Here is a 12935-nt window from a genome sequence, read left to right on the forward strand (position 1 = left end):
CAAGAGCTTTAGTTAAATAAAATGATTCATTCAATAATGTTTGTAGAAAGTTATTAATACCATTCCAAAATGGCTTAATTTTAACACAATCAAAGAAAATGTGGTTCCAATCTGCATTATGTACTTGCTCAGATCTCCAACATATTCCTTTTATGGAATAACTAATTTTACTGATTCTGTCTGGGGCTAAGTATTCTCTTTGCAGGCATTTCCAATTAAAAACTTTCTAGTATTGTGTAAACAATTTATATTTTATCGATAATAAGATATTTGTTTTAATATCTTTATTTAACTGTATTGAATGTCCTTTTGTTATATATTTCGAATATGCGGTTTTGGGTGTTGTTTTATAGTTTATCAATATTTTCTAAAATTTTGAAATACTATTTCCCATGTCAAAGTCATTATATATGATTTCATATATGTATTTTGTAAATTTAGGTATTTCTTTAAATAAAGAATTGTTAATTATTCTACTTAAATCTTGCGAATATGACAGAATACTCTGTAAAGTTAGCCAGTCCTGTTGTGAAATTTATATGTTGTTTTATTTCTTGCATATCTAAAATTTTTAGTTCTTTGATACATTGGAGCCAACAAACAAATCCTTTCTGTTCCCAGGAATTAATAATTTCTCTATATATTTTATGTGGAAAGTTCTTTGTGACTATAAATGGTGTTAAAAGATCAAACCAGATTTTTAAATCTATATTTGCATTAATAATTTTCCTAAATGAGTCAATGTAATAATTTAATCATACAAGTTTTAGTGGGTTTAGTTATGTTATATTGCATACTAATACATATGTGCCATGGCAAATTGTTTTTATCTATTTAATTTTTTTTGCTAATCAAATTCATTTATTGATATTACAGTTAGTAATTATTTCCAATTTGCAGAGTAAGTTGGACTTATCCAATCTGAAATTGTTTTAGATATTGATTCTTTTATATATGTTTCTATATCAGGAAAGTTTAATCCTCCCTGTTTCCATGGTCTGACATGATGTATTAAAGCTATTCTGTTTCTTTTGGGAAACCATAACAATTTTATTAGACATGATTTTTTTTCTTTAAGTATATTCCTTTCTGGTAACAGTTGTATTGCCAATGCTATATATAGTATTTTGGGCAGTAAAACCATTTTTATTAACTGTATATCTTCAAATGTTAATATTATTTTTTCCATTTTTCCACAGAGATTTTAATTGTATTGATGATATTATTGTAGTTTTTTGAGACTAATTCATTATTATCCTTGCATAACTCAATTCCTAGATATTTTAAGGTAGATTCTTGTTTCCCTAATGTGATCCCTCTTAGTCTGCAGTTCTTTTTTTTTATTTAAAAATAAAAATTTTGATTTTGATTTATTGAAATGGAGTCCTGACGTCATGTGAAATTTGTCAATTAATATATCTAATTCTTCTAATGTCTCTTTTGTATTAGATAATGTTAGTAATATGTCATCGGCAAATAGCATTACTTTAGAATTGTATTGTTCATAAACATCTATTCCTTTGATTTTTATATTGTTACAAATTGAATCTGCCAATATTTCAGTAGCCAGAGCAAATAGAATTGGTGACATGGGACATCCTTGTTTAGTGCCTTTTGTTATATGTATAGATTAAGAGGTAAAAGGACCTAACTTGATATATGTTAAGTTATTTGTATATATATTCTTTAGGAGATGAACAAAGGATGTGAGAAATTCAAATAGCATTAGGATTTTGAATAAATAGTCCCAAGTTAGAGAATCAAAGGCTTTTTCCATATCTAAGCCAATTATGAGTGTTTCTTTATTTTCTTTATTAACATAATCTATAAGAGAAATTATCCATTTAATATTGTCACATGTGTGTCTAAGATATATAAATCTAGTTTGATCATTATTTATTGTTTTGGATAGTGGTATTTTCATTCTGTTAGATAATATTGTCATAAATATCTTATAGTCATTATTTAATAATGATATATGTCTATATGAGGTACAGCGGTTTGGGGATTTGTTTTCCTTTAGGATTGGTGTGATTAAGGAATATCTCTAAGCGGATGGTATTAAAGCTTGTGACTGAATTTTTAATAGAGTTTTATGGAAGATGGATAGTTTCTTTGAAGGAAAAAGTTTATATATTTCCATAATTATGCCATCTATACCTTTAGCTTTATTATTTTTACCCTCTTTTATTGTATCCGTATTTTTTTTGTAGGATATGGGTGCTTGCAGATCTAGTTTTAATTTTTCTGGTATTTTTTTTTATATTAGAACATTTTTCATCTAGATTTAATTGATCGCTATGTATATGTTCTTTTTGGAAATGTTCCCTATAGTGATTTCTATAGGCATCAAGAATGTCACCTATATCCGAGACATTTTTCCCTTTCTTTTCATGGAAGATACTTTCAATCGTATTAGCTTTTGATTGTATTTTGATTCTTGTGGATAAATTATGTAGATATTTGGGAGAAGTGGCCAAGGTATTAATTTTTAGTTTATCTAAAGCTAAACTAGTTTTATGTGTTAGAATTTCGGTGCATTTATTGCTTAATACTTCTACTTTCTTTTTCATCTCCAAATGATTTTGATTTTTTTCAGCTTTTACTAACAAACGTTTGGATTGTAGATCTAATAATTCAGATTCCCATTCTCTGATTTTTTTTATACCAAGTTAGGGTTTAACATATATGTAAGCTTTTAATGAGGTCCATATCGTTATTTTATTTATCTCTGTGGTGTAATTAATATCTAAGAAGAACTGTAATTCATATAATAACCAGGGTTTGAAATCTTTAAGTTTAGTTATATATGCTGAAATTCTAGAGTTAAAGATTAATGGGTTGTACCCATTTTGAAGTTTTAGTATCAATGAATTGTGGTCTGAAAAGGGGCAGGGAGTGATTGAGAAATGAATGATTGTAGAGTGTAAGTCATGGGCAGCAAATATTTTATCTATTCTAGTTTGGGTACCTAATCTGTGATCTTGATGGGAAAACAACAAACATTTATCTTCTTTAAATTTGAAAGTATCTACAAGATGAAATTATTCTACCCACTTATTTAAAGATTTTGATACAGCAGATGTATGCAGCAGTCTTTTATTTGTAGTTTCAGAAATATCAAATATACAGTTAAAATCTCCTCCTAATATTAAGTTGCCTTTATAATTATTGGAAATGAAATCCAAGTGTTTTTAACAGTTCCTGTTCCAATGCCTGGGAACCAGTATAGATTGGTTAGGGTCCATATTCTGTTATTATGTTTAACTATTACTAATGCCATAAGGCCTTCTTTATCTTCATACTTATAAATAATTTCTGGGTTAATCACATTTGTTTTCCAAAAAATTGTTACCCCTTTTGTCTTTGTCTTATAAGTGGATTGCGCCAATATCATATATTCCTTAGGATTCCATTTGTAATTGTCATTTGTTTTGAAATTAGTTTCTTGAAGGAAGACAATTTGTGCTTTTTTCAGTTTTAAATATTTCAGTAGATTTGATCTCTTGCTAGGATTGTTTAAGCTATTGCTATTTAAAGGTAATAAAGTTAAATCCATCTTAGGTTATTTAGACTATGTATTTTTTGTTTTATTGTGACTATTAAACATTTTCCTCGGATAACTATAAAGTATATGTTTGAGCTTTTAAAGGAAATTATCAGTTTTATACTTTGAGTGTTTACCAATAATGTCATGTTTTGGTCAGCCATACTAAAAATGTTTTTGTGAAATAAATTTAAATTAATAAATGTTAACAAAACTAAGATCTGTATTAGTCATGGAATGAAAATCATTCCTAATCTGATGGATAAACCTGTCCATCAGATTATCACTCATACCTTGACAATCCAGAAATCTAAGCTCCATAAAATTAATTATCATATGGAAAATATCTGTAATAGGAATAAGCAATATTTATATTATTTTGTACATATATAGTACTATTGTAGATTAGACAGAATTCTAATACAATATAAATGTCTACTTATTGTATAAGCAATTAATATTTACACAAAAGATAGATGACAAGCAATTCAGTCATGGTAAAGTAGGATGTATCATATATAAAACCTCAATAAAAGATTATAGCACACAGTTATTTAACATATTCACCCTTATTGATGAAGTCTTTCAAAACTTATTGCTTAATATAAATAGATAGTAATAATATTTATACCTAATGTTTATAATGCAATGTATTTTACTGGATATATCAGAAGTTATATTTCATTGTTTGCCAGCATTTAAGTAATCACTTTGCTTGTTGCTAACTTACTTAAAGCATCAAGTATATTTTATGTAAACATTGATGAAAATTAGCGCATTTTAATTATCAGTGCATCCCTCTTCCCCCCATTTCCTACACATAAGGATTTCCATATCTGTCATTTCTTATTATAAAATGAGTGAAATTATAGGTTAAAAACAAAAAAAATCACTTATTGTGATTAATGATTGTAAGTTCCCTTTCCATATTCATAAACTGCCATTTTATGGCATATATACTGAAAGTTTTTAGATTTTAAATGGCAACATTCTATTTTGTATAATTAGCAAAGTTTAAACTGAGTGATTATTGTCAATTTAGGACTATTTGTTCAGAATGTGATTGTTACATTCTGTGACATTCTTAGTTCATGCTTCTGTTGTTTCCCTTGAACAACTTTGTCAGTTTGATGTCATGTATAAAACATTAGTTACCTTGGTAACAGCTTAAGTATTATGTATTGTCAAGATGAGTTACAAAACCACAATTCAAGTTAAAGCAATTATATGACATGTTATGCACATTTACTTATATGAGAAAATCATCTTGCTTCCCCTTGATGTTCAATATAGTGTATGTCATTTATGACAAGTTAAAACAGTAGTGTTATTATACACAAGCCCATGTTATTAAACTGAGTGTCTATTGTCACTTTAATACTATTTGTTCAGAATATGATTGTTACATTCTGTGACATTTCAAGTTCAGGCTTCTATTGTTTCTCTTGAATGACTTTGTCAGTTTGATGTCATGTATAAAACATTAGTTACCTTGGTAACCGCTTAAATATTATATATGATCAAGATGGGTTACAAAAACTACAATTCAAGTTAAAGCAATTACATGACTTGTTATGCATATTTACTTATATAAGAAAATCATTATGCTTCAAGTTCAATGTAGTGTATGTCATTTATGACAAGTTAAGACAGTAGTGTTATTATACACAAGCCCACGTTATTAAATCCTGTCTTTACTATCTAAATTCAGCAGACTGCTTCATCTTATATGACGATTATATATTTTATGTCTAGATTTACTCAAATCATACATTACATAACTATTGTGTGTGTGTTTTTTTTTTTTTTGGCTGTTGCTTAGTTATTTGAGAGACCACAAGCTGTAATGGTTATTCTTATTATTAGCTCCTTCCAAGCATGTTTATACAGTCCATAGACTTTAAATTATGAGACCCTTCTAGTTTCTTATTTGTTATAAGTATATTTCCATCCTTACATACACACATATCAGTACTTCAAGCACGGGCAACAATGCCCATCCAGTTTTGCCAGAATACCATTCACTAGTTCATGTGATGTGTTTCCAGGCTGTTCTTAAACTATCCAAACCAATATTTGTCCTCTTCCATTTTACCAGCCTGTTCCATGCAGTGACCACTCTGCCAGTGAACCACTCAACACACCGTCCATTCCCACAGATATTTCCACAAAGGAAATCTGATGACTCTCTATCAATTGCCTGGCAACCCCAAACACCCCTAGTATCAGCTATCCCCATATGCCCAACATGTCTGAGCAAGCTCACCTCCCATACCACTGCAAAGGGTACTGCACAAGACCAAGTGCTCTTAGTCTTTCACAATAACTCAGACTTCCATGCTTATGTAAGTCCTTAATGTGTTTGGACCAAAATACATTTTAAATATAAATTTGCGCTTATTATTTATTTATTTTTTTATCAAGAATCAACTTAATGAGCTAAACAAAGTGTTGGGAGACCATCAATATGTGTACATGTGGTTTAAAACAGCCCTTTTATTTTTATATATATATATATATATATATATATATATATATATATATATACATATATATATATATTATTTTTTTTTAACCAAAAACTTCTTTGCCGAGAATTATCTCAGAGACTCCACAGAACCGTTAAGCATTATTTTCACTCTATCTCCATTACCATAGCAACCTGGGAGTGTCTGTTTCTGTTAGTGTGTCTGTGTACTGCATACCAGAGGCTCAAGATGCACCTGAAGCAAAGCTTCACTTCACTGCAACTTCAAGCCTAAATTCCCTCCCTTTCAGTGAGCCAGAAAAAGAACGGAGAGCAAACAGATAAAAAAAAAAAAAAAACTCCCAACAAGCTGCCACAACATGAGATAACACATTTTCCAGCCTTCCCACCTCTCACTCAGCAGATGCATAAACAAACTATTCTCTAACAAAATATCCCAAATCACAGTTTTTCCACCCCCTTGCCCTGGATCCAGGCTAAAACACCAAATGTCTCTTCCTAATACACAAGTATCAGTAAACGTCGATCACAAGCCACAACCCACATCTTCCCAGAAACGAAAATGGCAACATACAACAGCTGCCAGACACAGCTGCATCCACACACACCATGTCAGGCTTAATCAAACAGCACTCAAAGCTATGATACCTGTCATAATTGATATTAACTATGTTTAGACAGAATAATAATGACCTTTGTACTAGCTGCCAGACATGGCTGCATCCACACACACCATATCAGGATTGCTCAAACAGCACTCGAAGCTATGATACCTGCCATAATTGATATTAACTATGTTTAGACAGAATAATAATGACATTTGTACTAGCTGCCAGACACAGCTGCATCTACGCACACCATATCAGGATTGATCAAACAGCACTCGTAGCAGTGATACCTGCCATATTTGATATTAACTGTATTTAGACAGAATAATGATGACATTTGTACTAAGAGCTTGCTACTATAATTTAACCAGGATGTACATGACATTTCTAAATCATACTTTAACTGAAGAAGGCATTAGTCTCCATGACAGCATTTTTTCAAAACACTCTACTGTTACTGTTATTATATATGATGTTAATTTGTTACATTTGAGTCTGAACTCTGATGAATGGTACCTTGTTGAATTAATTAATTACTTAAATTATTATTAGTAAAATCAATGAAAAATTAACAAGATAAGTATTCACTGAGTTCAAGTAGGGGAATAGAAACTTTTATGTTAGTATTATATGTTGGTTTGTTTGGCTTATATATAATGTAAATAGTAACCCATCTTGACCTACCTTTGTTTGTGAAGAATTATTGGACTCTTTGAACATTCTGAATAAGTCATTACTGTTTCTCAGTTGTTTAAGAAACCCTCCTTTTTTAAATAAAAACAGATGACAAGTGATGTACCATATCAGCTGATACTTTGAGAGATGTAGTTGTAAGAGTTATTTTTTGGGACAGCTATCTTGGAATCATTTTTTTTTGTTTCTTCTTTCTAGCATTAGTCCAAGGATTTGTTTCTTTTATTCTTTTAAGAGTAGGGCCATCCATTCCATTTCTTCTGGGATAGACACTATGTTGTTGTTTTTGATGAATATAGTAGCTTCTTCTAAGTCATTAAAGGTTCTAATCTCATTGGCAAAAAGTATTTTTATCTTGGCTGGAAAGGCCAGGTGTGCTTTAATGTTGTTTTGTTTCAACAGTTTTATTATTGGCCAGACGTTTTTCCTTTGTTCTAGTATTTTGGAAGAATAATCATTGTCAAACCTTATCAGGCTTTGATTGTATTTTAAGGGTGATTTTCTCCAAGCAGATTTTAATATTAGTTCCTTGTCCAGAAATGAAATAAATGTTATAACTATGGATCTAGGTGGAGTATTTGTTGAGTTAGAAGCAGGTTTCCTCAGTGCTCTATGCGCCCTTTCAATTCCAAATGAAAGTCCCTCTTTCAAGTCTAAAACTTCAGGAATCTAGGTTGTTAAGAATGAAATAATGTCTTCTCCTTCAGTGTTTTCAGGCAGACCAAAGATCCTTATGTTGTTTCTCCTTTCCCTGTTTTCTAAGTCATCTATTTTGTTAAGAAGCCATGTATTCTGTTTAAGCAGAAATTCTTTTGGGAATTCTTCCTCTTTGAGTCTCCCTTTAATGTCATTTAGAGAAGTCTCTATATTTGTTATTTTTGTATGGTGTTGCTGTAATAGTTTCTTAAGAGTAACATTCTGTTTCTGAGAATTTAATTTGAGGTTTTCTAAGTCATTTTTAAAGCCATCCATCTTCAAAGATAGTTCCTGTAAGGTAGATGTCATCAATTGCAGTTCTTTTTTCAAAGCAGCATCTGGATGAGAATTCCTTGAGTTGTTCATATTCAGTGACTCAATATATCTCCAAGTTACATGACAGGAACATTTTTGTATATCTCCACCAAAATTGATATTTATGTAGTTTAGTAGTTTATCTACAGACTTCTGACATTTTAAACTTGAAAATAATAAAATTTTCTGATACTTTTCTGTTATCCGGACAAGTACTTCCTGATTTCATCTTGTTTTCAGAGGATAGAAATGAAAAGTGATGTTTATCGGCCAAGGGGGAAAAAAATGAAGCAGCGTGGGAGTGGCTGAATGTATTCCAGTTGTTAACAAAGTGCAGCAATTCAAGTATAAGAAAAGGGTAACAGTTCATAAAGGGAAAATATTACGACTCGTTCATTCACACACTCACATGCACACTCACTTCTAGGCATGTTGAAAAGCCAGCACATTACAGGAATACGTTAATTAAAGACCACTACAGTCTATTTATTTTTTTTTTGGGGGGGGTGGCATTTAACTATTGAGACTGCGATTTATGTGAAGAAAAGAAATGTGCGAGCATTTCTGTTTTATTCTGCATTTCAGTCGGTTTCAAAGTGTGACCATGGCATTTACCTGCCATTTCACACAGTCTGAGTAACATGTGTCCCATGTACATACACCTCAGAACTCTCTCTTGATTTCGGCTCAAACCCCTCCTCATTCCCTACAACTGGCAGTTTTAGGAGAAAAATGTGGTCTATCACTTTTTATAAATAACTGCAATCAGTTCAGTTAGACACTTGATTTTTCTCCGAACAATGCATGCTAATTCACTTCCTTTTAAACCCTGTTGGCATGCATTATTCTGAGTAAGACAAGTCTGTAAGTGAAACGATTGCCATTATTTATTAAATGTGATCGACCACATTTACTAAATTTGACATCAAAATAAGTGTGTGTGTTGTATCCACTTCAGCAACAGCTGAACGATCAACGTCACTATGAGCGCTAGGATTCCAACCACTCATTATGACTGTTGCCTCGATAATGGAAAAGTACCAATTTTCCTATATTATTATACTAGTTTATGGAGCTTTCAAACTTCACTGCTCTCAGTTGGCCATCTAGGCTCCACCCCCATGCTGTTTCCTTTTGTTATACCTGCAACAGCAATTCAATTTCAGGAAGGGTCAAGTTTCACCCTGTTAGGGCCTTGTCCTCATCAGTGACATTTTAGAAAGGGGTGGATTCTAGAAATATTATAAAAGCAGCAACTTTGTCCTCTGTACATACATTTACAAAGCAGTACAAACTTACTGTAATAATAGATATTCAAATGACCACTGCTGCAGTAGTCACACCTGCCCTCCATCCCCTTTATTGTTGCATATTTGGTGTTGCCAGGTTGAGAACACTGATTTTTACTTACCTGGCATTGACCTCTTTCAGGGTACTAGCCTCTCTCTCTCTCTCTCCATTTGTATGATAGCTCTGAAGTGCTGGGCACCTAAGCCATTGATTTTCTTCATCCCTGCTGGAGCTGCCAATGTTTTGAGGGTGAAGAAGGTGCCCTTAAGCTGTGTAGATGGCCGGATGTTATATCCAATGCATGATATAATCTACATAGCTAAGGCTATTGCAGCACTAATCATTTGAACATCTGCTGGTAAGTTTATGTACACAAATGTACTTTATCAAGACAGACCAGTAGCTGTGTGTCTTTAGCCAGTCTCTTTTAGAATCATCTTCGGTGATCTTTGTTTAGCCTTTCAAACCATGAAAGATCTAGTGTTCCTTGACCTCCTATTCAGTCATAGAACAAATGGTACCTCAAATACCTAGTTAAAGGAATTAAACCTGCATTAATGGATAAATAAGACATGTTGGCATGATAGATTCATATCCAGGTGTATCCCTCACCTTTAGAACACATTTTAATGACATGCCAAGCAGAGCATTACTCTTTCCACCTTCAAGGTAAGCCTAGATGAATGGATGGGCAGCTTCAAATTTTCCCTTGGTCTATCTTGTCTTGCCCTCCTTGAGGCTGGAAGGAACTTTTGGATAGGAGTATGTGACTAGGCTTGTAATGTTCAGCAGACTAATTGCCTAGTTCTTTCCTAATGAATCTATAAGGAGAAATATGCTGACTATGTACAGAAGATTTATCCATCTTGCCCTGCTGTACCTGCTGTTGTTACTGAAGGATTTGCAGTGTTGCTGCCTGAAAGGTGTTCTTATGCAGGTGTGAGGGAGGGAGGAAGAACGGAAGGAATGGGTTTTATGCTTTATACAGCAACTGTAGGATAAAATTTGTCTTCAAAACAAGAGATCTGTTGTTTGATTGGAATGTAATCTAAGAGAATCTTCCCTTTATGATAAACATTTTATCTGATCATACTTGAGTAGCCATTGCAGTTGCTCTAGATATACAGTCTATCATTTGCCTTGGACAGACCTATCACTTGCTTCAGAAAAAGCATTTGAAAAAACTGTCAGATTTATTTGACAAGACTTTAGTATACAAACTTAAAAGTGTTTTTTTTAGTAGATAGGACAGATACATTGATTGTTGTCAATATTAGATAAGTTGTATTTATTCACTGTAAATAATTTTATGAAGTAAATAAGTTAATGGATTAGGTAGCTGTACTAGTGATTGGTAGGTTTGGGCTGAACCAGATTTTAAAGACAATGAGCTTGTGCATTTACCTAAATGCTATATGTAGATGCCTATCAGAGAACCCTGTAATGTAGAGTACAGCCCAAATTGATTTATTTATCCCTTGTTGACTGGCTTAGTCCCACTAGGCTAGTAGCCTGTTTTCATGGGAGAACTGAGGTGGCATTTATACTATTAGTGGACATTTGGCCAGAGCATTGGGGAACTTCCTGTACTCTTTTTGATCATTTTATCAATGCATGCCAAAAAAAGAAATGCATTCAATGTAGTATTTCAGGCAATGATTCCAAATTGCATATTTCTGAGTCTGCATTTATTAGAGGACATCATTTTGTACCTCATGCAGCTATGGAGAATGTTCCTTTTAGTTCTTTGCAGGCTTCTGCTGGAATTATAGTTATTTCCACTTGCAAACCAAGACTGACATTCTGTTTCTGCTGTTAACATGACCTGATGTTGTCATTTTCATTAGTTCCTCAACAAATGGGTTCGGATCTGATGCTTGGATCTGACTCGGTCGCTTTTTCCAGCTCATGGAACACTGAAACTTTTGAAATGTGAATTGTGTGAATTTAACATGGATGCTCTGCTTGCACACACTGCATATACTGTATCATGGCTGGAACATAATCAAGTGTATTACACAGTACTGCAGTGAGATAGGACAAGAGTAAAACATCTTGAAAATCTGTAAATTTGGCTAAAAAATAATGGATCTTTGGTACTTTTAACAATAGTTCATTCCAAATGTTAAGCAGATGGGCAGTGGGTTTACAGCTCTACATTATTATTATTTTTTAATAAGTGGGTGTCAACACCTAATCCACTAAGAGAACTTTAGCACCTTTTGAGCAAATTAATTAAAAAAAGTTTTACCGATGACAGAAACCTCAGGCACTCCTTGGAGGAAAATACTTTAACGGAGATTGTACTGGTGGTTCCATCTACAAGTTGATTTTTATCTCTCAGTCCCCAAATAGTTTTCAGATTAATATCTTTTTAAAAGACTGAAGCTTAAAAATGAAACAAAAAAACTGTCCAGTGCCACTTGCCAAACATAGGGTTTAAGACATCAGTCAGACACTTTGCTGTAGTAATAATTTTGAGCAGTGCTTGTCATTTTCCATCCACTGGCACGAAACTCTATGAACTCCAGTAGCAGTAGGCGGGAAATTGAGCTAAGATTCTCTTGCACAAGGAACCTGTCTCGCAACAGAAAGAACAATTCATCCATCCTCTGCATGTTTGTCCTCTCCAGCTGATCGCCAATACAATGAAGTTGTATTTCAAGGCAGTCAACCTTTTCCTCATTTTCAAGTGCATCTGCTTGAGCTAGTCATAAAAGAGTCATACACAGGATTGACCAAAGCCATCATTGGCATGTTGTTAATTCCTTCAAAGACCTTAGATGCATCTCATCTTGTTCTTGGAACTCTTGCTGCAGCCTATTTAGCAGATGCCTGAGCAAGACATTGGCCCCACTTTGCTTGATCTCAGCCTGTGTTATAGTAGAACAAATATGACAAGCTTCTTTGCAAAATGCAGTGCCTTTCAGAGATTGGTCAGTGATAAAATTTGCAACTGTTAACAAGTCAACACGACTAGGATCTTTCAAAGCAGTTTTCAGTAATTGCTGTGTGTCTGCATCAAGGAGTTGATCCTGTATTCTTCCTTGTTCGTATTCTCCATCAGCTGATTGGCTATGAAGTGCTTCTCCCTTACCCACAATGCACTAGTTCCCTAACACCCTCAGATCTCATTTGCTACCTTTGCGTATGGACATGGTCACTGTAAGCTCACTGGTAGTAGTGTTCATGAGTGTATTTCTTTATTTACTTTTTTACTTATTTCTTATAAATATTTATCTAACAATTGCATATCCTTCCTTCTCTTTTACACTGTAGTTGTGTAATTCTTTCCTAC

The 12935-nt window shown here is 33.0% G+C and overlaps 1 pseudogene; it reads right to left on the reverse strand.

Moving 5' to 3' along the window:
- Positions 1-12084: 12084 nt before the first annotated feature.
- Positions 12085-12701, reverse strand: LOC122794736 (annotated as a pseudogene).
- Between the last annotated feature and the right edge of the window lie 234 nt (positions 12702-12935).

Source organism: Protopterus annectens, chromosome 2.part1, assembly GCF_019279795.1.
Source record: "Protopterus annectens isolate FY-2018-M chromosome 2.part1, PAN1.0, whole genome shotgun sequence".
NCBI classification, from domain to species: domain Eukaryota; kingdom Metazoa; phylum Chordata; order Ceratodontiformes; family Protopteridae; genus Protopterus; species Protopterus annectens.